We start from the raw sequence: 27,667 nt of genomic DNA, 5'->3' as shown, positions 1-27,667 counted from the left end.
ATTTGATCAGAAATGACCAAGCAGCCAGATAGCATCCTGACTGGCAGCATTCTCTTCCTTGTCAGGTAGACGGACTGCTGTTTCTTTCACCTGGAGTTTACTCTTCTCTAGACATTTAGAAATTTTCCTTTGACCACCTGATGCAAAGAGCTGGCTCATTGGGAAAGACCCTGATGCTGGGAAAGACTGAAGGCAGGAGAAGGGGATGGCAGAGGAATAGATGGTTGGAGGGCATCCCTGACTCAAGGACATGAGTTTGAGCAAACTTCTGAAGATAGTAAAGGACAGGAAAACCTGGCATGCTGCAGTCCATGGGGCGACAAAGAGTCGGACATGACTGAGCAAATGAATAGCAACAATTAGGGGTGGAGGCTCACGGGGAAATGAATCGAGCACTTTTTGTGGCCTGGCTGGGTGAGCAGGTGTAGAAGACGTGGGATGTGATGGCATCTTTTCTATTCTCCTTCCCATTTTTTTTCTCTCCCTTTTCCTTCTAAGGAGGGTATTTTATACACTGAAAAAACCGTAATCACCCTAGCCATTGTTACAAAGATGGTTTTCTGCAGCCGGGAGTCTTAGAACTTGGCTTAGGACTTGGGCTCACACTTCAGTGTAGTTAAAAGTTCATGGAATACTCTATTACAATATTCAATAAATCTATATTACATATAACCAGTGACTTGAATAGGTCCTAAATTTAATTTAATTTTTTTAAGTTAAAGAATACAATATTTTTTTTAAAAAAAGACTGCTTTAGGTTTTATTTCAACTTTCTGAAAAAAAATGAGCCCACCCATCAGAATTGTTTTACCTCCTTATTATATGTACAGACTTACCTCAGTTCTCAAAAATGTTTTACTAAGCTTGACTAAGCAAATGGGAGGGGACTGAGTGGCACCCAAAACTCCTGCATCCTTTCCCTGTCCCATGACGCTGCCCTATGAACCCAGGAGGACCTGCAGCCCCTCCAGAGGGCGTCCACTCTCTGTGACCTCCTGGCCTTCGGGCCGCTGGGACTCACTCATACCTGGCATCCTGCAGCTTTCCCCTTTCTCCTCTTTATGCCAGTGCAGCCAGGGAGATCAGCCCTTTAGTTGTTTCCACCAAAGAAGTACTCACCTAAGATACTTTGAGTGTAGCAGATTTTACTAGAGATTTAGGATGCAAATGTTGTTTGTGCTGCAGAAATGCAAGAAATTGAAATTGATTATTAGTCTTCCCATTTAAAAAATATTTCTTGGCCCTTTACACAAAAGGAGCTCTACCTCAAAAGGCTGAGGACATATTAGTCAGGTCTCTCCCCTCCCCACCTCCTCTTCCCCTCCCCCTCCTCCTTCTTCATATTTTTCTTCCTCCAATTCTCCATATTTTCTCCCTTATATCCTAAATCTAAAAAGATAAGAGACTACTCTGCTACATATTAATCTGACAATATAAGTTTCTCACATCCTATCAGGAAAGTAGTCTTTTGTCCTTTGAATATTTAAGCCTCACAATGTGCTCTGCTAACAATAGACCATCAACACTAAGGCGCAAGAGAGCAATATAAGGATTTATTTCTCTTCTGATACAAAACATGTTATCCTTCCCTAGGAAAGTAGAAACATCTCTAGTCACCTTGGGTTTTTAATAATGTTTCCCACCCTCCTTTTTAACACTAAGTGCTGGATTATTGTTATTTTAATCTAATCCTGAGTCTCAAGAAACAGTTAATTCATTTATGGATTTTACAATTGGTTATCTTTGGTGTGGGGTAGTTTAAAAACAAATATGGTTACTCCCAAGTAAATACAATCCCAGATCAGTTTTCTTTTTCAGTAGACATACTAGAGTCATATTCTATATCCCCTATACTCTGGACATATGATCTTGGATACAGTATTTATGCTCCAGGGTGATCATAACCCATAAGGTTGTCATGAGGATTATAGGCAATAACACAGCTGGGTGGTATAGGTGCTCAACACAGGAACAGAGGAGTCACACACAGCTCTTCAGAGCTGTGGTGTAAATTATGCTGTGAGTTGGCCTGGCTGCTAGCCCTCAGTGTCCATCAGCCTCCAGAGCACCAAGAGCACAAACAGCCTCCAGGCTCGCAGAAGAGCCTTAGGAATCTTCAGGAAAATTAGCACCACAATTCCTCTGGACTAAAAAAAGAGATACAATTAAGTGGGGGCATTCAGTTCACTTAGAAGCACAGTCCTTCTTACAGAAGTTTCCACTGTTCTGTGCTTCGGTATAATTATTATTAATTAATTGCCTGAGAATCTTTCACACTGACTCATTTCCTCAGAAACAAACAAACAAAAACAGGACTTCGCAGCCCCTGTTACCACACCTACCTCATCCTCATCGCAAAGTGTAGGGACCCTTTCAAAGGCACAATTCCCCATTAGACCATTGTTCCCTAACTCCCATTCTCTCAATGAGAAACTCATCAACCCCTCCCCAGCCCCAGCTCACATTTAGGAGGCCAGTTATACCGGGAAGCTCCCAAAGAAAAACAGAGGCTGGTCTTCAGCACATGCCAGGTGCAGAGAGATGCCCTGTTAGGTTGGAGCTCAGAATCCCTGACTTAGCTAAACAGAATTACATAATTTTTCACTAATTTACTAGGAAAATGTATCAGCAAAGCTCATTAATTTCTAAAATTAAATTCACAGGGGAACAAATTTAAGGCACAGTTTTTCCATGAATTTCTAATAGCCTCTGTTAGTTATTTCAGTAGAGATATAGGAGCAGATTGCAAGTAAGCCACTTTGTAGAAACAACAGGATGGGGCTATGACTCCCTAGGAAATCCAACTAGAAATTCGAAGGGCTAATACCCTTTATTCCTCTTTGTAGGAGCCTGACAAACATTTAACTTAAAACCTGCAAACATGACCTTCCCCTTTTTATTTAAACATTTCAGAGATTTAAAGAAGAAAATATAAATCACAGTAGGTATAGGAAATCCAAACGCCCTAAGAATGTCTTTTCCAATATTCTATGATTGGAAATGCAAATGATTCAGATTTGAAACAGAAGTTGATGGCAAAGTTGTCACTCATAAAGAGACGAATGGTCAGTGTGCTGAATTTCATCTCCAGTAAATATGAGAAAAAAGTATATGTACTGGCACTGCTTTGCGGGAATAGGCTAAATAAATTAAACAGTTGGGACCATGAAGGTTGAAATGGGAGGCATATGGGAGTTTACAGAACTCCTAAACTTGGTTTCTTAATATAATATTAAAATCATGATCAACATCATTTATTGAGCCTGACTGTGTGGTACGTAATTGTGAAAACTACCTTTAATCTTCAGAAGAGCCCTACAGGATAGAAATGACTTTTGAGCTCTGAATACCCTACCAGAGTTAAAAGCCCAATTTTTGGAAGCCAGGGCTGATTTCAAAGCTGAGATTGTATTAAGTGGGGCACTTGGATTCTTAAAGCATATTTACTGCTCTGACCTGTCACCTATTTATGGTTGAGATCTCTGACTTCAGTTTTTATCTTGAATAATTCCAAAGACAAGCATATATCAAATCTTCCCACTCCTTTTTATTTAGACAAATTGATATTTTTGTCTTTGAAATTCTAAATTGTTTAAATGAAAACAGGACAGTCATATATGTGGCTGTTGTGTTAAACTCATTCGTGAAGATGCACTCAGATCTTTCAGACACATTTTCATGTCATGAAATAATAATTGTATCTAATTAACTGAGTTTTATGAGAATTAAATGAAATGGCTCGATGTTTTCTTTGTGGGTGTGATTTTGTTAGGAAGAAGTCAAATAAGTCCCTGACTTTGACATCAGGTTCAGGATGGGTTCTGTGTGCAATATTGAGTGAGGCAGAGGAGAGAGGGCAGGGAGAGAGGAGAGAGGCCAGACCAGGCGAGCAGGGGAGCAGGAAGGAGGCCTGTCTGCATCCTCCCTTCCTCAACCTCTACATAAGTTCGTTCATCAGCTTTTATAGAAGTACTGCTGTTATGTGGGCTTCCCAGGTGTCTCAGTGGTAAAGAATCCACCTGCCAATGCAGGAGACACAGGAGATGTGGGTTGGATCCATGAGTCAGGAAGATCCCCTGGAGGAGGAAATGGCAACCCACTCCAGTGTTCTTGCCTGGAAAATTCCATGGATAGAGGAACCAGGCAGGCTACAGTCCATGGGGTTGCAAAAAGTCAGACATGACTGAGCAACCAAGCACACATACACACTGTTGTAATATATTCTGAATCTGGTCTCACCATTCCACTTACTCCACCAAAGTCAGGAGCAACATAAGCAGTGGAAACTAAAAATAAAAGTTGCAGCATCTCCATGTGGCTCTAGAAAAAAAGCAACAAAAGTCCCTTCTGAGGAAACAACTATAGGAATTGCAGTGGGGACACAGAAAGACCATTTAACCTCTTGAGCCCCAGCTGTATCCTGGATGATGATAAGCAGTGGTCCAGTTCTCTGGGCTGCCTGGCTGGGCAACTTCTGAGGGTGCATCCTTTCCTCTTTTAATTCATGGCGTCTCCACTCACTGAGAGGTAACCCAATGGTGCCTTGCCTACATTCTTTGCAACATGAAAGAACTACCAAGAACATGGGTTCTGTGCTGCTCTCCCAGGGCTCTGTTACAATATAAATTGTATTCAGATTCCCTAATAGGATATTGACAAAACATGACATAACGCAGGTCACCCTTTAGTTATTCCCATAATGTTTTGAAAGTGAACGTCTTAATCGCTCAGTCATGTTCGACACTTTGCAACCCAATGGTCTTGTAGCCTGCCAGGCTCCTTTGAGCATGGGATTCTCCAGGTAAGAATACTGGAGTGGGTAGCCATTCCCTTTTCCAGGGGATCTTTCAGACCTGGGTATTGAACCTGGGTCTCCCGTGTTTGCAGGCAGACTCTTTACCGTTTGAGCCACCAGGAAAGTGCATGATGTCTTGAAACCATGCAAATACCCTCTTTTACTGAAAGGAAACCCTCAATGATACATAGGAAGTACAGAAGGAGGGGTAAAATGATCTTGTGGGTGGTTGTTTTGTTTTATTGTTGGTTTTGGGTGGAGTCACCTGGAAGCCCACACAGTCACCCCAGAAGGCGCTGTGGTGTCTTCTCTGCTCTTCCTTCTTCTCCATTGGCAGTGCTCTCGGTCTTTTAAGCTGTTCTGCTTTCAGGGCCCTAATTATCTGCTAACCAGTTCTTCCCAGTTTCCTACAGGGATCTGTTGGGTTGGTCTCCTCAGGGCCCAGGACTTGCTGGCAGGGGCAATCTTTAGTTTTTTTTCCCAAGAAAACATAGCAAGAGGATTTCTCCCCATTGACATTGACCAACTTCCTCAGCATCATCATGCTGGCAGGCTCACTTTTGCTCTGTGTTACCAGACAGACAGGGGTGGGATTAGAAAAGAAGAGGGTGGGGAAAAAAATCCCATCCTGTCACACACATGTGAGAAGACACTGCCACTGCTGCATTTTTCTAGGTCACAGTTAATAAACACTGACAAATTGCCTATGAGCATTTTATTCCTGTTATGCTGAGATATGAATATTGGATTTCAGTTTCTCTGTTTTTAATGTTTGGAGCAGTCTGCGTTCATCACAGGAGGCAGAGGAGATGGAGACAGCAGGTTAGGGGCACGGTGCCTGCAACAGCTTACCCCGTAGGTTTAATAATATATTCTTTCCCAAGCAGCATTTGCTTCGTGCACCTTATAGTAGATACCCACAGAGTGACTGTCTAATTTGCAAAACCTGTAATGAGGGTGAATGGCAGCTAGCAGCAGGCAAAGGAGTCTAGACTCCAGAATCACAATTAAAGTAAAAGGGCTTCACCAATATTTGTCATCACACATTGAGCCCGCACTTTGGGAAAAAAGCAAAATACCCAACACATTGCAATAATCACTGGCAGCAATTAACATTCAGTGAGCCTGTTTTTCTCAACACCTAAGTTCTCCTAGTTCACAACGACCTCATTTGCTGTCCTCTCAAAACCCATGAATTCCTTTTCAGGCCAGAGAATATAATTTGTACCTTTGTGCATTGCCCTAAAAGATCAGGGAGCAGTGACCTACAGCCCCTGGGTTGGAACCAGAGCTCTGTAAACGGAAGACAAGTCATAATGGTTAGAGAGCTGAGGAAAGAGAGGACTGAACTTTAACTGGGATTCTCCCTGAGTGTATTTGCAAAAGCTCTCAAGGGTCACCATGTGAGGGTCTTATAACAGCTGGAATTCACTGGCATAGAAAGATAAATCCTTGGAGCTTTCTGTATTACACTGATGAAGCCACACGAAATATATGCTATTTACACTGTCCCTTTCTGAGATGTTCCAGGCCCCTCAATGAGGCAACCTTACCCATGAGTCACCTTCTCATAAAAGTCCTTGTAGGTTATTGTGTTTGATGGTGTGAGACTCTCCAAAGAAATGGGTTGGACCAGGTTGGGTCCTTGACTGTAAAACAAAATGTCTATACTTGCAGTTAGTTTGAATTCTGGAACATCGTGTCTTATCTGCCCACCTGAATCTTCCTTGGACAATCCTAGGATGGTGGCTGGCCAGCTCAGTCATATCCTGCCTCTTAAGGCGTTTGCACGCAGAATCATAAAGAAAATGACACAGAGCAGAGTATTGTACAAAGTAATATACATACATAGCTTTAATAAAAAAAAAATAACTGAATCTCCTAAGCAAAAAGTGTTTATTGGAAGGATCCTGGGCTTCCAGGATTGACCGGGGACTGGAGACCAGGCAAGACCCAAAGATCTCTGGAAGACAGACAGCTAGAGCCCCAGAAGAGTCAAGCAGCAGGAAGCAAGTGTCTCTGAGATGTTGTGCTGTAGCAGCTGTGAAGTGACTTCAGTCATCTCTTACATCATTGATTGAGTGGTTTGCTCCAAGATTCAAAACCTCAGGCTCATGGACTGACTCTATATCAAATGCTCACTCCCTGGCTGCCCGGGTACAGAACTGCACAGGCTGGCTCCTGAAGCTTTTGCAGCAGGAGTTGGCTACTGCCTCTCTCAATGATCACACACAATGGAAGATTACTTCAAAAGGCAGGTCGAGGTTCCATTTGGAAGAAAGGATTGCAACACCAGTTATGTCAAATGATGACTGCTGTCACTACTTTCTGCTGCTTAACAAATGTCCATGGCAGCATTAATCATAATAGCCAAAAGGTAAACACAAACAATATGACCATCAACTATGGTCAACCAACTATCAACCAACAATCAAATATGGTATACGCATACAGTGGAAAAGTATTTGGACATAAAAAGGGATGAAGTACTAGTATATGCTACAACATGACCCTTGAGGTCACAACGTCCATGCTCAGAGGTACCCAGCTTCTGATTCAGTTTAAAGATTGAATTTGTACATTGAGAGGTTGTTAATCTCTGTTAGGGTGGCTTATTTCAAGAATGTACCTTTGTTACTTTATTTGACAAGTCAGGGAAAGCCTTAGAGGGCTAGCCATCTCTCTATGCCCCAGGGATCCCATGAACAAGTAACCACCACCAAAATTCTCAGGAGGTCAGAAGACTCAAATTGCCCCCTCAGCTCTGCTGCCAATCATGGAGAAAGTAAGGGGCAACTGCATAACCTCTGCTCCTGCAGATCCTTCCACTGTCTTTCTTCTCCCCACTGCAATTAGGAGTCATATGTCACTCAGCCAACAGAGAACACTTCTCAAATTCAAGCTTTTGGAAAAAGAAGCTTGTCTTGAACTTCTTTGGGGATATAGTTAGGCATTTACTATAGATTCATTCCAGCATCTCTATCCTTTTATGGCCTTGCTTTTAATCAGGTCTACTGAGATACAACTTATATAGAATAATCGTTGAGTCCTGCCCCAAGGCCACAGGTGTGAGACCTTGTACCAAGGCCACAGAAGCAGAGTCCAGAACCAAGGTCACCTCCGAAGCTGACTGAACCACTTTGTAACCATTGCCAATCCCCATTTCCCCCCAACCCTGATCATCACTAACAGCCTTCCTGACTCCAAATTAGGCAAAGATGCTCTTATAGCACCCTAAGCAATCACCTGATGCCGGCCTTTCAGCAGGAATTTTCTTTGTCTTGAAGCTATAGAAATTGTCTACTAACCCATGAAAGCATCGACTTTCTCTGTATCTGTCAAGAGGGTGACCCACTGCACTTGCAATGTCCATATTATCTCTGCTCTTTGTTATTAATAAACTCACCCCCTTCTGAAATGCTGTCTGGAAATTCTTTTCCAACCTGCATTTGGACTGCCTCAACGATAATCATCCCCTATTTTAAGTGTAGTTTCACAAGTTTTGACAAACACATAGAGTCTTCTGTATTAGTTTCTTGGGCTGCCATAACAAAATACCACCATATATTATAATATATAAATAAATATATATATAGTTCATATATATAATTGTGTTGAGTGAAACAATTAGGCACTAAACAGCCTTGTGTTTGATTTCTTTTCCTCAAAATAATAATTTTAATATTCATTTGTCTATTTTGGCATAGCTATAGATTGTTTTTTTTTATTGCTGAAAGGATACACCACAAATTATTTATACATTCAATTATTGATGGACATTTAGGTGGTTTCCAATTTTTTTAATTTATTTTTACTTATTTATTATTGACTGCACTGGATCTTCATTGCTGTGCGTGGGGCTTTTTCAGTTGTGAAGAGAGGGAGCTACTCTCTAGATCTGACATGTGGGCTTCTTATTGTGGTAGCTTCTCTTGCTGTGGAGCACAGGCTCTAGGCACATGGGCTCAGTATTTGAGGCTCTACAGAGCAGGCTCAGTAGTTGTGGCCCATGGGCCTAGGTGCCCTGCAGCATGCAGGATCTTCCCGGACCAGGCATTGAACCGGTGTCCCCTTGCATTGCATTGCAAGGCAGATTCTTAACCACTGGACTGCCAGAAAAGCCTTGGTTTCCAATTTTGAATTGTTATAAATAAAGAAGCTATGAACATTAGTGTACAAATCTTGTGTGGACATAAGTCTTCATTTCTCTCAGGTAAATATCTGGACTGAATATGCTGGGTCATAGAGTAAGGATATGGTTAACTTTATAAGAAATTGTTAAACCTGATTTCTAGAGTGGTTATGCCATTTTTAATTTCCATTAACAAGGTATGGGAGTTCTAATTGTGTTTCATCTGCACTTGACATTGCCATTTAAAAAAAAATTTCTACCTATTCTCATGAATATGTAGTTTTATCACATTGGGGTTTTAATTTGCATTGCCTTAATGAGTAATGGTTTTTCCAGTAGTCATGTATGGATATGAGAGTTGGACTATAAAGCAAGCTGAAGGCTGAAGAATTGATGCTTTTGAACTGTGGTGTTGGAGAAGACTCTTGAGTCCCTTGGACTGCAAGGAGATCCATCCAGTCCATCCTAAAGGAGATCAGTCCTGGGTGTTCATTGGAAGGACTGATGCTGAAGCTGAAACTCCAATACTTTGGCCAACTGATGCAAAGAGCTGACTCATTTGAAAAGACCCTGATACTGGGAAAGATTGAGGGCAGGAGAAGGGGATGACAGAGGATGAGATGGTTGGATGGCATGACCGACTCAATGGACATAGGTTGAGTAAACTCTGGGAGTTGGTGATGGACAGGGAGGCCTGGTGTGCTGTAGTCCATGGGATCGCAAAGAGTTGGACACCACTGAGCGACTGAACTGAATTGAACTGAATGAGTAATGGTGTTGAATATCTTTTCATGAGCTTTTTTATTGGTGCTTAAATGGGTTTGCCCATTTTTGTTCAGTTGTTTTTTTAAAATTATTATTGAATTTTAAGATATATTTGTGTATTTAGGATACAAGTCCTTTATCAGATATAAAGTTTGAAAATATTTTCTCTTACATCTGCCTTTTCTTAACAGTTACTTTAAAAAAGCAAAGGTTTTAATTTTGATGAAGGCCAATTTATCAATTATTTGTTTTATAGTTTATACTTTTAATATTCTAAGAAAGATAACAAAAATCTATGTTTTCTTCTAAATGTTTGATATTTGTAATTGTTATATTTAGGACTATGATCCATTTTGAGTTAATATTTGTATATGGTGTGAGTTAAACCTCAGATGAGTTTGGGTAAACTCCGGGAGTTGGTGATGGACAAGGAGGCCTGGTGTGCTGTGATTCATGGGGTCGCAGAGTCGGACAGGACTAAGCAACTGAACTGAACAGAACTGAACTGAAACATCAGAGTTTAGTTTTTATTTCTGATGCTCTTCCTTTTATCATGTTGATTTAGATTTCTACCTAGTAACATTTTGTTTCAGCCTTAAGATCTTTGCTTAACATTTTTGCTTTACATTTCTTACAAAGCAAGACTTTTGGCAATACATTATCTCATCTTTTGTTTGTCTAGAATGGACTTGATTTAGCACTTATATTTCAAAGTCATCTTTATTAGATGCAGAACTGTCAGTTTAATAATGTATTTCAACTCAAAAGACATTACTCTATAGTCAGGATAACATAATTTCTGGGGAGAAATCTGCTGGTAAAACTTTTCTTTGTTTTTCTGTATGTAGTACCATGTATTCCTGGTTTTTTAAAATATTTTCTCTTTATCAGTGTTTTTTAAAACTTTGATAATAATGTGCTTTGGTGTGATTTTTATTTTTCTTTTTTTTTTTTTTTAATTTATAAAGCTCTTCATAATATGGGTTTATAAGTTACACTAAATTTTGCAAGTTTTAACCTGTTATCTCTTCAAGTGTTTCTCCTTTCTCTCTCTCTCATCCACTTGGACATTTGTCAGATTTACAATGAAATAAGTCTATTCATTTTTTCCACTGTGCTGCTTCATTTTGGATGATTATTGCTTCATTTTCAGATCCACTGATCATTTCTTTGCAATATCTAATCTGCTCTTAATTGCTTCTAGTGCATTTTTCAGTTTATATACTTCAGCTAAATCTTTAAAAGTTTCATGTGGGTCTTTTGAAAATCTTCAGTTTTTCTTATCATCATATTCACATTTTTCTTTACATTATTGAGCATATATTTGTAATTATATGCTTGGCCTTCCCTGGTAGCTCAGCTGGTAAAGAATCCATCTGCAATGCAGGAGATCTGGGTTCAATCCCTGGGTTGGGAAGATCCCCTGGAGAAGGGAAAGGCTACCCACTCCAGTATTCTGGCCTGGAGAATTCCATGGACTGTATAGTCCATGCGTTCGCAAAGTCAGACACGACTGAGTGCCTTTCACTTTCACTTTCACTTTTCATTTGTCATTAGTATTTTCAGTATTAAAACCATATTTGCTAATTATACCATTCCCTTATTTTCTTATTTTTTCCTACTGTTTCTAGGTCATATTTTCCTGCTTTCTTTCATGCCTGATAATTTTTTAATGCTAGACATTGTGAAATTTATGTTGTTGTTTTATAGTGAATTTTGTTGTATTTATTTAAACAATGTCTTATTTCTGGCAGAAAGTAAAGTTACCAGCAAGTCAATGTAATGATTTTAAGGTTTTCTTTCAAGCTTTGTTAGGATGGACCCAGAGCAGCCTTCATGTTAGGTATAAGTGAGTCCACTGCTAAGGCAAGAACTTTCCAAGGAGTCTACCAAATTCCCCAAGTAGTATGAGGTCTCTCCAGTCTGGCTGCAGGGGGAAAAGTATCTGCGTTAACTTGGGGTATTATTCACCCTATAGCTTTGGGGGCTTCTTTTTCCTACCTTATAGAGATGCATCTCAAGCATACATAGATAAGCTTGTGCTCAAAGCTCCAAGGACATCCCCTACAGATCTCAGTAGTCTTCCCTGTGCACAGCCTTCTTCCCTTCAATATTCCATCCCATAAATTCTAAGATCATAAGTGTCCTTGAATTTCACAGTCCGTCTTCATTCAGAAAGACCACTGGGCTCTGCTTGAGTTCCTCCTCCTACATTGCATTGTAGAAACTTGGTTGCAAGCAACAGTAATTGATATTCCATTGTTTCATTCATTTATATAATACATAGCCATTGAACACTCATTCTGGGTCAGACAATGCTTGACGCACTAAATACTTATACTGAACAAGCAGAAAAATATCCCAGTGCGTACATTCTAATATTTCACAAGAAAAGGAAATTTACTGGAAAGAAATCTCTAAGAAACACAAAAAATACAGGCATACCTCATTTTATTGCTCTTTATTTTATTGTACTTTGCAATAATTTTTTTTTCTTTTTACAAATTGAAGGTGTGTGGCAACCCTGTATCAGGCATTTTCCCAACAGCACTAATTTTAAAATTAAAGTGTGTACATTGTTTTTATAGACATAATACCATTGAACACCTAACAGACTGCACTGCAGTATAAACATAACTTTTATATGCACTGGGAAGCAAAAGAAAAATTGATGTGACTTGCTTTATTGCGATATTCACTTCATCGTGATGATCCAGACCCAAATCTGCAGTATCTGTGAGGGTCGCCTGTATAAGAGATGTACAGAAAATGCAGAAAGTCAGCAAAATAACAGGAGCCAAGGTCATGCACAGAATCACCATGTTCTGTACATGTTACTGTTGCTGAGATGAAAAATCCCTCTTGTCATTTTCAAATTCTTGCATCATTCACTCAAGATTTGAAGTTTTAGAAGAAATGATCATATTGGCAAAATCTAAGATAGTTCTTTCTGAGAACTAGAAGAGTTCTAGAAGGAAGAGAGAAATTCAGGGTCCCTTAATTTTTGCAGTGGAAGTGAGGCCTTGTCTCCACCAAGATTGATAGAGATGGAGACCTCCATCTGATGGGATGATGGAGAATTCCTTCTGAGGAGGATTTGGTGTGATTAGGAAGGAGGCAGTGGTGAGAGAGTCAGAAAGTGGTAACAATCCACTACAGCTGCATGGAGATGGCAGCAGTAAAAAAGCAAAAATAAAGTAGAAACTGAATTCAAGAATTAGAAAAAAGAAAAATAAAGGTTATGTATTCATTAGCAGAGACAAAATACCCATCAGGGAGAGGAGAGCTGAGTTCTGAGCAACTGGGGTGGCCATTCGGTCACCAGAGCTCATGCAGGCTAACTAGAGCTACTACTGTGTTCTGGATGGCAGAGACTGTGTTCCAGTTGCTCAGAGGACTGGATTTACGGCAGACATGATCATTTTCCCTCCCTTTTTATTCCCATATGCATTTACAATGAACTCATAATTAAACAAAGAAACAGAATGTGTCTGTTTTTGATATCTGAGAGAACCTTCCTCTCCTAAGCAGTGGTGAAGTTTTGCCAGGGCCAGGAAATGCTGGAAGTCCTCCAAACTGCGTAAGTTCCTTTGTCCCCAGTGACTGGGGGAATCCTATCTATACTCTCACGGAACCTCCAAATCTTCCCCACCTACACTGGGCTTTCTGTTCTGGGACTTAGATTCAGTGGTTTGATTATTGTGTCCACCTATGACTCCCTGTAAGCACGATTCACTCAAAATTGTCACTGAGCACAGAAGGTTTTGCTCTGCTATTTACAGAAATCATTTGTCCTACTTTGATTTTTCAAAATGCAGACCACCTTGGTTGTCTCAGAGGACCAGACACAGTGGAAGTTCTCTCCAGAGAACAAACTCTCCTTAAGCACAGTCAGCTGTGAATCAGGAGTTGTAAAGTGGAGAGAACAATTAAAATCAATGACAATATTTAGCTTCCTGCCAAGAGTGGCTTGCCCAGTTAACAGACCGCACTCAGATGCCTGCAGTGCGCGAGAACACCCCTGGGCGAGTTGGCTGCTCAGCTGGGCCACACTAATTGCTTTTACTAATGAGGAGAGCTCCCTTTTCTCCACTGATGTTTCTTGAACTTCTATCTCATGCTTGGTTGGTGAAGCATCACTACTACAAGCTAAACCACAGTTACAATATTTTCCGCCTAATCAAAATCAGCAGAGCATGTTTTAAAAGAGGAAACGGGAAAAAAAACAGTTATATTTAATTCCTAAGTGGTTCTTTACAATCATGAGCAGTTTAGAGTGTAAGATCAAGTTTTTATCAAGTGAGTGTCAACCAACTATCATGTGACACCTCACATGCTGCATGTTAGCACCAGGGGTGAGATGCTAGCTTTGAAGCAGAGCACTGAATTTGGGGAAAGAAAAAAAAAAAAGCAGGTTCCTATACCAGTTGCTCAGGGACATGCAGCGTATCACTTAATGTTACTGGACTTTAGCCTCTTTTTTGCATATGAAAAAGGGATGAGGCAGGACCACACTGAATCACAGTCCTGGGGCTGGGGTTCAGTGAGATACTGAATATGTTTGAGGTGTTTAGGCAAACACACAAATACAAGAGACCGTCATCTGAAACAGTGGAGGCTCACATACATTCACTCTGTTTATCCCACCAGAAGAGCTCAACCACCCATCAGAGAGGACATGCATACCACATCCCAACCTTGTGCGGAATCAAAGTGTTAGTTTATGTCTGTGCTCTTACCCCTTTCAACTGCTTATGCTTCAGAGAAACACCAATAGTTTTGTTAATAGAGCCATGGACAGTTAGAAAGAAAGACATTCACTTGTTCCAAGATCCAGCATGACCCAGAATTAAAGGGATTATTTGAGGGGAATTATTGTCCCTCTGACAATATTTTTCCTTCAAAAGAAAATTGATTCTCCTACCAGTAGGATAATAATACAAGAAAAGAAAGCATTGTGTCTGGAGAAATATTGCAGATATGGGCGAAGGTGACAGGAGAGAAGAGAACAATAGAATGGACAGGAAAATAGGTAAAAGACTATAGAAGGAGACAGTACTGGAGGGGGCGTGGAGAACAAATAATTAACAGCAAAAAATATATATATTTGCAAAGAGAAGTGCTAATTTAGCAAAAAGACCAAAAGACATGAAATTAACTTAGCAAACTGTATTACAAAGAGATGATTTTTAAACAAAGATCACCCAATACACAGAGCTGTGCTGAAATCAGTGTGTGGAAAGAAGGATGGTCTAATTGAAACTATTTATGTAGCTTAAATTCTAGCTCTAGTGGTTTAATACCTCTGTGATTATGGGTATAATTGACACTCTTATACTGTTTTATTTATTCTTCTGGGTCATTTTTATTACAGTCTGTCTCCCCTTAAGAGTTATTTATGTCCCTGTCTGTCTCCTTTACCAGAGAGTAGATCCTTACGGGTGAGTCTTCCTCAGTTCTCTGTTATCCACAACACCTAGCACAATACCCTCCATGCACTAAAGGTTTAATAAAACTTTAAATTGAGTTGAATTATTTCAAGATTTTATTGCCTCCTCTGTGTGTGTGTGCATGCACATGTACATGCATGCATGCCACATGCTAAGTTCCAGAAATCTCATTTTAGTTTTAACTTTTCTAGTTAGAGATATGACAAAAGTGTGCTGAAGTACCAGGAGAACAAGTCTGAAAATCTGTTCAATAAACAATGCCCAGGGAGTAGTTATCTGTCTCTTCTTAATGAGGTCTATCTGTCCTCATGTTTAGGGAGTAAGGAGAGGAAGTGGGGATAAGAGAATTCATATCTGTGCTGGCTGGTAAAGCAGGCAAAAGGGAGTAGCCTTGTGTCTAGAAAAGAAATACAAGCTACAATCCTTGCTGTTTAGAAAATAACAAATCTACTTGGAGAAGAAAAACTGAAACAAGCGACTGTTGATGGGAGCAAGCCACATGTATTTACATAACGGGACTATTTTAGCAATGAGTGACAGAAGGTGCTACAATTATTCTCCACCAGGAAACTAGCTGTGCTTCACTCTCTTCTGTTTTTTTCTTTAGTTATCCTGAGGGAAAATTTCTCGCCCCGCTCTTCCCATTAGGTACTCTCACCCTGTCAGTGTTTGCAAATGCCCCCCAGCACCAGCCCCTGACACTGTGGGGGCTGGTAGGTCTCAGCCTGCACCAGTTGACGCTGGAGGAGCAGCATTTAAAAGTAATTTACTTTCTCTCTCAGTTAACAGTAATGTGCAACTTCCTGATACAAACAGTAAAGCTGTTTCTTTTCTCTTTATCCCTATGTGACAGTCCACCCAGACTGTGAGTGTCTGCAAAGACCAGTGGGTGAATGTGACTGTGACTTTAGCTAAATAAGCTGAACATTGAAAGATCAAGCCTGTCTCATGCACTTGGTGTTTCCACTCATGCTGGCTTTTCTCATGCTATCTCCTTAGGCTGAAGAAGGCTGCCATCTCCTATTCACTATAGAAGTTTCACTTCTCATTTTCTTTATGATAATTTTTGGATTTTTAGACTTAAAAATAATCAGAAATTGTTTTCTATTGGAGGAGGACAATGATAAACATAAGAAAAAAATATCTTTGTTATATGAAGAAGGAAAGTTATTTTCAGGAGGCAATGACAACTCAGAGGATTTTAAATGTTTTCTTCACTTTTCTAAATCCAAAAGAGGGTAGTGAAACCTAAGGGCAAAAGGAGAGAGTGTCATTCTTAAAGTAAAAATTACCTGCTTAGTGATTCTTTTAATACATTGGCTGTGTTCATATCCAAAGTTGCTAATGGATTGTGCTTATGGTGCTAGACAATGGCTGTAATCATAGAGTTTAATATTGTAAACTTGTGGGACATATTCAAGTGGTGTGAAGACTGTAAGAGAGAAGTGAGAGATGGGATAGAAGGGAGGAAGAAAAGGAGAAAGAGAGATGATTTTGAAACAAAAAGACTTTGGCATTTACATGGCCTCTATTTAAATCTGGGAACATGAAATTTTGAAGAAAACTAAATTCACACTGTCAGCTACATACATACAGATGCCTTTGACATCTAGTTGTCTTTCTCTTTGTCCCAAATCTTTCCATCATAATTGTAAACATGAGAGAGTATACTGATAGAAAGTAAAAACACAGACTTTGGAACCAGATTAATGGGATCAAATTATGATCAACCTCTTATTTAGCTACTGGATGAATTGGGGAAAATACCTAGTCTTTCTGTGCCCTTACTTCATTGCTCATAGGCCTCAGCCTCCTCATCTGTAAATCAGAATGCAGTAAGAGTATGCATGCACACGTGTTCAGTCACTCAGTCATGTCAGACTCTTTGTGACCCCATGGACTATGGCACACCAGGCTTCCCTGTCCTTCACTATCTCCGGGAGTTGGTTCCATTGAGTCACTGAGGCCATCCAACCACCTCAGCCTCTGTCGTCCCCTTCTCCTCCTGCCCTCAATCTTTCCCAGCATCAGGGTCTTTTCCAGTGAGTTGGCTCTTTGTATCAGGTGGCCAAAGTATTGGAGTTTCAGCTTTGACATCAGTCCTTCCAATGAATATTCAGGACTGATTTCCTTTAGGATGGGCTGATTGGATCTCCTTGCAGTCCAAGGGACTCTCAAGAGTCTTCCCCAACATCACAGTTCAAAAGCATCAATTCTTCAGCACTCAGCCTTCTTTAGAGTCCAACTCTCACACCCACCCGTACATGACTACTGGAAAAATCATAGCTTTGACTATGTGGACAAAGTAATGTCTCTGCTTTTTAATATGCTGTCTAGGTTTGTCATAGCTTTTCTTCCAAGGAGCAAGTGTCTTCTAATTTTGTGACTGCAGTCATTGTCCAAAGTGATTTTGGAGCCCAAGAAAATAAAATGTGTCACTGTTTCCATTTTTCCCCTTCTATTTGCCAGGAAGTGACAGGACCAGATGCCCTGATGTTTGTTTTTTGAATGTTGAATTTTAAGCCAGCTTTTTCACTCTTTTCTTTCACCCTCAAGAGGCTCTTTAGTTCCTCTTTCCTTTCTGCCATTAGAGTGGTATCATCTGCATATCTGTGGTTGCTGCTGATACCTCTCCCGGCAATCTTGATTCCAGCTTAGGAATGAATTTTGAATACAAGGCTGACAAGAGCATCTGATGGTTTGAATAGGGGATATGAGGGAAAAGAGAGAAAAGGTAATTTATAGGGTGTTTGGCTTAAACATTAGGTAAGTGGTGGCGCCCTTTGCTGAGATGGAGAAGACTGGAGGGAAAAGAAAGGAATTTCTCTTGTATACATTACGTTTGAGAAACCTATTCAATATCTCACTGCTGCCTTGGCCCTGGCTGGAGGAGTCTGGAATTCAAGAGGGGAAAGGAGGTGACATGCGTCTATGAGTCAGCAGTATACAGATGCTATTAAAAGGAGTGGAGTTCTGTGGATTCAGTGTGGGCAGGAGAAGGAAGCTGCCCAAGACCAAGTCTTAAGGCACTCCAGTATCCACTGGGTAAAAAGAACAGGGGAGGATCCATTATGGAGCCTAAGAAGAAGTGATCAGTGGGGTGAGACAAAAACCAGGCAAATGTGGGGCCCCAGGAGCCGAGGGAAACACTTAGAATGGGGCCTAGTGCACAGTAAATGCTCATAAAATTAGCTATTATTAATTCTTGTCTGAAGCTCTATGATTCCCAAATAGTCCCTCATGTTCCGACCTCAAATAAGGTTGAATTCCACGACAGTTTTGTCTAATAGAATATGGCAGGAACTGCAGTAGATTCTAAGATCAGGTCTTAAGTGACAGAGAAATAGATCAAGCTGAGAATTTAGAAGAAATACCATATTTGGCCTTCCCTGGTGGCTCACTGGTAAAGAATTTGCCTGCAGTGCAGGTGTTGCAGGAGATGCAGGTTCTATCCTTGGGTCTGGAAGATTCCCATGGAGGAAGTTATGGCAACCTACTCCAGTATTCTTGTCTGGAGAATCCCATGGACAGAGGAGGCTGGCAGGCTACAGTCCATAGGATTGCAAAGAGTCAGACACAACTGAAGCAACTTAGCATGCATGTACCATATTTGGAAATGTGAGGGTCATTAGTGACTTTGAGAAGAGAGGTTTTAGTGAAGGGAGACACAATTCTAAATGGATTGCTCTCCAGAGAGAACAGCAAGAGGAGACGGGTACATGTCAAGTGAGGAATTTTGCTTTAAAGAGGAACAGAGAAATAAGGTAGTAGCCAGAGGAAGATGTAAAACAAAGGAAGATTTTATTTGTGTAAGGTTTTTTTTTTTTTTTTTCCCCAGGATGATTTCTGGTGGTGGAAATGAGCCAACAGTCTAAATTAATGACATGGGAGGGAGAGTAGACCCTGAGTAGGTAAGAAAACATCTGATCCAGAGCCCAGGTGGAGACTCTGACTGCAGAGAGGAGCACAGGTCATTCTTCCATTGTTTAAAAACTACAACAACAACAAAAAAGCAGCAAAACAAATCTCCAGGTGCAGAGCAGGTAAGCTGTTAGGTGTTTTAGTGGGAGGACAAGAAAGTTCAATTCTGACCAATTTCATTTTCTCAGTGAAAAAAGCTCATCAGTTGAGGATGTGGAGGAAGGAGGGAGTACTGGAGGTTTGTAAAGAGAGGAGAATGTATGAACTGATTGTTCTGATTGGATGTGGATAGTGTGGCAGCCCCAAGGGGTCCTTAGAGATATATGGTCAAGTTAAAATCTGGGTGGTGTTTTTTAATTCAGCCATTGTTATGCATTTTTGTTCTCAAGTTGTTTGTGTTGTTTATGTTGTTATTAATGATATATAAGAATGCTTTTCTCCTTAATGTAGGTAGTTCAAACCTGTCAATTTTTCCTCTGTAAATTCTGGGATTTATATATTCTCAAGAAGGCTCTACTTCCATTCTAAATTATTTCTTAACTATTCTAATGTTTTCATAATAAAAATTCACAATTTTATTCTATATGGATTTTTGGATGTGTGCATAATTGTCTAACTTCATTTTTATCAAAATGGATAATAACCTGTCCCAACATCATTTTTCAAAAATCCACCATTACTCTTAAATGCCCCATTGTTCATATGTGCACACTGATTTTGGACTTTTCATGGTTATTTCCTTTATCGTTTCTCTGCACCAGCATTACTAATGCTTCACTGCTTTCATCACTATAGTATTTTTCAATATCTGATAGTAAAAGTCACCATTCAAATTTCTTTCAAAATTCTCATGGCAAAACTTGAGAATTTTATCTTCTAGATGAAAATTATCTTCCAGATAAATCCAATTCAATACAATAATTGCCTTGTAAAATATCATTTAAAATCCTGAAGGAGTTTTGATTGGAATTAAATTGAATTTATGGATTAATTCAGGGAGAATTAACATTTACAGTCTGAGGACTTTTCACTGAGAGACCTGTTATTGTCAGTATTTATTTGGTTCTTCTCTTATGTGCTTTAGAACAATTTTATAGATTTTCTTCAATGAGGAAACTCTGTGGCATCTTAAAGGCATTTTCTGGCTCTGACACCATAAAACAAAACTCATCTATTATCTCCTACATGGCACCTTGAGGAAATTAATCTTCTTGTGCCATAGTTTCCTTATCTGTTAAAAGGGGACTGTTGTTTGGAATAAATGAGTTAGTACATGTGAAGCACTTAAAATAGTGCCTGGTGCTGCCATTATTATAACTCCTTTCAAAGCTCCATAATCCTGAGACATCCTTTGTATTCCAACAACATCAAACTGCTATTCCAAAAATAAAAATGTGCCTGACCCTTGCACACATTATTCCAATGAGTCTGAAAAATCTAATTTCCAGACTTTCAGCTTCTATAATACATGAGAGAACCTGCTAGAGTAAGTTCAGTTCAGTCAGTTCAGTCAGTTCAGTCAGTTCAGTCACTCAGTCGTGTCTGAATCTTTGCAACTCCATGGACTGCAGCACTCCAGGCTCCCCTGTCCATCACTAACTCCTGGAGCTTACTTAAATTCATGTCCATCGAGTCAGTGATGCCATCCAACCATCTCATCCTCTGTTGTCCCCCTCTCCTCCTACCTTCAATCTTTCCCAGCATCAGGGTCTTTTCAAATGAGTCAGTTTTTCCCATAAGGTGGCCAAAGTATTGGAGTTTCAGCTTCAGCATCAGTCCATCCAATGAATATTCAACTGATTTCCTTTAGAATGGACTGGTTGGTTCTCCTTACTGTCTAAGGGGCTCTCAAGAGTCTTCTTCAACACCACAGTTCAAAAGCATCAATTCTTCAGCACTAAGATTTCTTTATAATCCAACTCTCACATCCATACATGACTATTGGAAAAACCAAAGCTTTGGCTAGATGGACCTTTGTTGGCAAAGTAATGTCTCTGCTTTTTACTATGTTCTCTAGCGTGGTCATAACTTTTCTTCCAAAGAGCAAGCGTCTTTTAATTTCATGGCTGTAGTCAGCATCTGCAGTGATTTTGGAGCTGAAAACAATAAAGTCTCTCACTGTTTCCACTGTTTCCCCATTTATTTACCTTGTAGTGATGGGACCAGATGCCATGATATTAGTTTTCTGAATGTTGAGTTTTAAGCCAACTTCTTCACTCTCCTCTTTCACTTTCATCAAGAGGCTCCTTAGTTCTTCTTCACTTTCTGCCATAAGGGTGGTGTCATCTGCATACCTGAGGTTATTGATGTTTCTCCTGGCAATCTTGATTCCAGTTTGTGCTTCATCCAGTCCAACATTTCTCATGATTTACTCTGCATATAAGTTAAATATGCAGGGTAACAACATACAGCCTTGACGCATTCCTTTCCTGATTTGGAACCAGTCTGTTGTTCCATGTCCAGTTCTAACTGTTGCTTCTTGACCTGTATACAGATTTCTCAGGAGGCAAGTCAGGTGGTCTGGTATTCCCATCTCTTTCAGAATTTTCCAGTTTGTTGTGATCCAGACAGTCAAAGGCTGTTGGCATAATCAATAAAGCAGAAGTAGATGTTTTCGATGATCCAACAGATTTAGGCAATTTGATCTCTCCTTCCTCTGCCTTTTCTAAATCCAGTTTGAACATCTGGAAGTTCACAGTTCACATCTTGTTGAAGCCTGGCTTGGAGAATTTTGAGCATTACTTTGCTAGCATGTGAGATGAAGATAATTGTGTGGTAGTTTGAACATTCTTTGGCATTGCCTTTCTTTGGGATTGGAATGAAAACTGACCTTTTCCAGTCCTGGGGCCATTGCTGAGTTTTCCAAATTTGCTGGCATATTGAGTACAGCACTTTCACAGCATCATCTTTTAGGATTTGAAATAGCTCAACTGGAATTCCATCACCTCCACTAGCTTTGTTCATAGTGATGCTTCCTAAGGCCCACTGAACTTCACATTCCAGGATGTCTGGCTCTTGGGGAGTGATCACACCATTGTGGTTAACTGGGTCATGAAGATCATTTTTGTATAGTTTTTCTGTGTATTCTTGCCACCTCTTCTTAATATCTTTTTTTCTGTTAGGTCCATAGCATTTCCATCCTTTATTGTGCCCATCTTTGCATGAAATATGCCCTCTGTATCTCTAATTTTCTTGAAGAGATCTCTAGTCTTTCCCATTCTATTGTTTTTCTCTATTTCTTTGCATTGATCACCAAGGAAGGCTTTCTTATCTCTCCTTGCTACTCTTTGGAACTTGGCATTCAAATGTGTATCTTTCTTTTTTTTTTCCCTTTGCCTTTTGATTCTCTTCTTTTCACAGCTATTGGTAAGGCCTCCTCAGACAACCATTTTGCCTTTTTGCATTTCTTTTCCTTGGGGATGGTCTTGATCACTCCTCCTGTACAAGTCATGAACCTCTGTCCATAATTCTTCAGACACTGTATCAGATCTAATCCCTTGAATCTATTTATCACTTCCACTATATAATTGTAAGGGATTTGATTTAGGTCATACCTGAATGGTCAAGTGGTTTTCCCTACTTTCTTCAATTTAAGTCTGAATTTGGCAATAAGGAGTTCATGATCAGCTCCCAGTCTTGTTTTTGCTGACTGTATAGAGCTTCTCCATCTTTGGCTGCAAAGAATATAATCAATCTGATTTCGATATTGACCATCTGTTGATGTCCATGTGTAGAGCCTTCTCTTGTGTTGTTGGAAGAGGGTGTTTGCTATGACCAGTGCATTCTCTTGGCAAAACTCTATTAGCCTTTGCCTTTTCTGTACTCCAAGGCCAAATTTGCCTGTTACTCTAGGTATTTCTTGACTTCCTACTTTTACATTCCAGTCCCCTATAATGAAAAGGACATCTTTTTTTGGGTGTTAGCTCTAGAAGGTCTTGTAATCTTCATACAACTTTCAACTTCAACTTCTTCAGCAAAACTGGTCAGACCATAGACTTGGATTACTGTGATATTGAATGGTTTGCCTTGGAAACGAACAGAAATCATTATGTTGTTTTTGAGACTGCATCTAAGTACTGCATTTCAGACTCTTTTGTTTACTATGACAGCTACTCCACTTCTTCTAAGAGATTCTTGCCCACAGTAGTAGATATAATGGTCATCTGAGTTAAATTCACCCATTCCAGTCCATTCTCGTCCACTGATTCCTAAAATGTTAATGTTCACTCTTGCCATCTCCTGTTTGACCGCTTTCAATTTGCCTTGATTCACGGACCTAACATTCCAGGTTCCTATGCAATATTGCTGTTTACAGCATTGGACTTTACTTCTATCACAAGTCACATCCACAACTGGGTGTTTGTTTGTTTGTTTTTGGCTTTGCTCCGTCTCTTCATGCTTTCTGGAGTTATTTCTCCACTGATCTCCAGTAGCATATTGGGCACCTACCACTGTGAAGAGTTCATATTCAGTGTCCTATCTTTTTGCCTTTTCATACTGTTCATGGGGTTCTTAAGGCAAGAATACTGAAGTGGTTTGTTAGGGTAGGTTACTACAGGCAATTTTAAGAAAAGAACAACATTCTCAAGTAATCATAAAACATGTAAAAAAATTATCTGGGAACTACTCTGTTGTTGATTATTTGTGTTTGGTAACATTTTTTCCCCTTTAGATATTTACATGATATAAAATCCTAACAAGGTAAGTTTAAAATATTTTAAAGGCAGAGAAAGACTTTACCATAAATGAGTTCTCTGAATATCAGTGTATTTTTATATAAACCAATATAGTACATCCTTTGAACCAGCCATGCAAACACATGACATTCATTTCATATTTAGCAACTTAAATCATACCACATTATGTTATTTTTCATGTGTTTTAACACTGCTGCTTTTACACATATACCAGCTGCCATTGACTGGGTAGAGAGTGTAAATAAAGATGGCAAAAAAAGAAAACCTGTATCTACTACTTCCCTACATCATTTCTCTCTTTCTGTCTCTGTCATCTCTCTCTCTGCTGAAATAAGGGAAAATATCTAATTATAGAACACAGTGGGTTCTCCTTCATCTAAGTAGCAGTATAGTACCTTAAGAGAAGAGCTATCAGTGTGTCTTGAACCACTGCCTCTGAGAGCCCTGGGATCATTTTTGGAGGCATGTCCTAAGTTCCAAAAGTTCAACTAACCGAGAAAGCACTTAAAAGAGGCAGCCCAGGTCTCTGGAGAATGTCTTCAGCAGAACATAATAACTAGGGTACTAGGTCACTGCAAAGGTACTTCGAAAAGTAAATGAAATAGAAAGGGAAAATAGCACATGCAATATTGATGCAGATTGCATTCAAGGAAGAGATATGCTGCAATCGCAGTGCCTCTATAACCCACTGCCCTATTTTTCAGGTCCTTAAACTTTTGTCCTCCTGAACCAGCAATTTATGGTTTCTACTCCTCAGAGAAGTGCTCATTTCCAAAATTATTGAGTTCATCATTTTTCAAAGAGCAAAATAAGCAAGGCATATTAAAAACAGATGTCTCTGACAGAAAGACGGACATTTCTGAGAGAATTTTGATGGAAGGATGGACATTTCTGACAGAAAGATGGATGTTTCTGAGAGAATTCTGACAGACATATTTCTGACAGAAAGACAGATGTTTCTGAGAGATTTCTGACAAAAACAGATGTTTCTGACAGAAAGACAGGTGTTTCTGACAAAATGAAGGACGTTTGTGACAGAAAGATGGATGTTTGGATGTTTCTCAGAGAATTCTGACAGAAAAACTACGTTTCTGAATGAAAGATGACTGTTTTGATAGAAAGAGAGACATTTCTGGGAGAATTCTGACAGAAAGATGACGTTTCTGACTCAGTGATGGACGTTTCTGACAGGAAGTCAGACTTCTGAGAGAATTCTGACAGAAAGACAGACGTTAGTGACAGAAAGACAGACGTTTCTGAGAGAATTCTGACAGAAAGACGGATGTTTCTGACAGAAAGAGGAGTGTTTCTGACAAAATGAATGGACGTTTGTGACAGAAAGATGGACGGTTCTGACAGAAAGTCAGACGTTTCTGAGAGAATTCTAACAGAAAAATGATGTTTCTGAGGGAAAGACGAATATTTTGATAGAAAGACAGACATTTCTGGGAGAATTCTGACAGAAAGATGACGTTTCTGACTGAAAGATGAAGGTTTCTGACAGGAAGTCAGACTTTTCTGAGAGAATTCTGACAGAAAGATGGACATTTCTGAGAGAATTCTGACAGAAAGATGGAAGTTTCTGAGTGAATTCTGAGAACCATGGGGAGCCTGAAGGAATTGTTAGAAAAACAGAATGTTCAAGAGAATTCTGATAGATGTAGTGTATATGCAGTTTATGAGATAACAAAATGGGAGGCATTTATGATTGAAAATGGGTTATAGGTAATTCTGAAAGCACTAAGGTGAGTGAGATCTCTGAGGGAAGAATGATATGAATGATCTGAGAGAAGAATATTATAAGGGAATTCTGAGACAAGGAGGATGAGATGGAATTCTGAGAGAAAAAGGATTAGAGATTTCTCACATTAGGAGAGTCAGAGGGAATTCTGAAAGAAAGAGATTCAGATGGAATTCTGACAGTCAAAGAGTATGAGGAAATTCTTAGAATGCAGGGGAATATGAGGGAATTCTGAGAGGAGTGTCAGAGGGAATTATGAGAGAATGGGAAGTTTGTTGGAATTTTGAGACTAGGAAGGTGAGATGGATTTCTGAGAGAAAGAGGTTGGTAGGCAACTTTGAGCCTGAGATGGTGTGAGGGATTTATGAGTGAGGGAATTCTGAGATAAGGAGGATGGGGTATTTTGAGTGAGTGAGTGCAAGAGAGAATTTTGAATTAGTAACGGTATGAAGGATTTTTGACTGAAGTAGTGGTTTTTGTTATTGTTTAGTAGCTAACTGGTTTCTGACTCTTTTAGGACCTCCCATGTATTACATATAGCCTGCCAGGCTCCTCTGTCCATAGGATTTCTCAGGCAGAAATACTGGAGTGTGTTGCCATTTCCTTCTCCAGGGATCTTGAGGACCCAGGGATCGAACCAGAGTTTCCTGCATTGGCAGGTGGATTCTTTACCACTGAGCCACCTGGGAAGCCATGAGAGAAGGTGGTGACAGGGAATTCTGAGAGAGGGAATGTGAGAAGGAATTCTAAGAGGAGAGTCAGAGGGAACTGTTCTGTACCTTTATGGAAAATTAAACGTTTGTCAAAATGAAAAGCCATTATGAGTTTAACCATAGTAACCAGCTAAAAGCAAAAGATTAACAATAATTTAAGGAAAAAGTATAGCAGAAGAGGTCCCAGAACATCTTACACCCATCACACAATAATGTAATAGTTACCAAACACTCAAACCAGGAACTATGTCTCCAGAAAACTGGCAAGGCTATGGGAAAAAAATATGATTTGCCCCCCTCCCACCTTGCCAAAAAAAAAAAGTTCCCTTGAAATGGTTATTCAACTTATCATAGCACATGACTTTTTAGCCCCTGTGATTTCTTTGTCATTTGTTTTCTGAGAGAGTGTTGCTCTGTTGATTTTTACAACAGTGTTATGTAGCTAGAAAAGTCAGTTTTCACTGCTGACTCTCTGCAATTACAACTAGGTCCTAAAGGATTCTCCTCCTGTAGAGACAGGGCTAGGGCTGGGGAACCATAGTCTGTGTGAGAGAGAAAGCATATTCTAAGATAGAACTCACCTTTATGGAAATCAGTCTGGTTTGGGTTTTATGTTTTCATTCAAATCTATTTATAAAACATAATCCACACAATGTTAGATAAAGTCTACCATCTAGTTTTCAAAAGACTAAAAAATAAGACATATAATTGGCCATCTCCTTTGCTCAAAAATATCATCTTTTAATACTACATGTCTTTTCTTTTCAATTAAGCTGATCAACCTGAACTTAAATGCAATAAAATAACAAGAACAAGGCATTCAATAAATAGCTGATTGATTGAGAGAAGTAAGAAGATATTCACAGAGTAACTATGGGCATGATGAGAAACACTGATTAAAATAATATAGTTGGTCTGGTGTTTTTTGTTTCCTAACAGGAAAATGGATGCCCTCTCCCCAGAAATCAAGTTCATCATATGGAAAATGCAGGTAAATATAATGCAGTTAAAAATAAGAATCTATATGATTACAGATAACAATTAGTAAGAAATTGAAAGATTATAAGGAAAGTGGGAAAAGATAGAGACATGGGGAAAATTTGACCTGGGAAACTCCACGGAGAGGAGCATGAGAAGGAGGGGGTCTGAAGTATATGGTGGTTTTCCAGTCAGTCACTTGCTGTCTGTAAGAGACCATTTTCATTCTGGAAAGGTCTCTTGGATGAGGTGAGTTTTTAAATGAAGGATTTGGACAAAATGGTGAGACTAGCTGTCAGAGCAGAATACCACTCTGGAGCAGCAGGGGAGAGTGCCTGCCTGCTAAAAAGAAACAAGGGATGGAGCAAGGAGCCAGTACCTAAGGCTGAATTAAGAAGAAAGAGATGGGGAGGGTGCTCTGACGCTGTTAATATGCAGCTGCCTCTGGGGACAGCGGGCCTAACAATAACCACGT

The 27,667-nt window shown here is 39.8% G+C and overlaps 1 long non-coding RNA gene across 1 annotated transcript in view; it reads right to left on the bottom strand.

Moving 5' to 3' along the window:
- Positions 1–12,152: 12,152 nt before the first annotated feature.
- LOC122686614 overlaps positions 12,153–27,667 on the bottom strand; it is a 546,075-nt gene continuing 530,560 nt past the window's right edge. Inside the window, exon 11 of the long non-coding RNA XR_006338856.1 lies at positions 12,153–12,439. This is a non-coding gene — a long non-coding RNA (uncharacterized LOC122686614). The remainder of the gene's footprint in view (positions 12,440–27,667) is intronic.

This window comes from Cervus elaphus, chromosome 30, assembly GCF_910594005.1.
Source record: "Cervus elaphus chromosome 30, mCerEla1.1, whole genome shotgun sequence".
Lineage (NCBI taxonomy): Eukaryota > Metazoa > Chordata > Mammalia > Artiodactyla > Cervidae > Cervus > Cervus elaphus.
The sequence above is the reverse complement of the archived record's forward strand: the minus strand, read 5'-3'. Positions and strand labels throughout refer to the sequence as shown.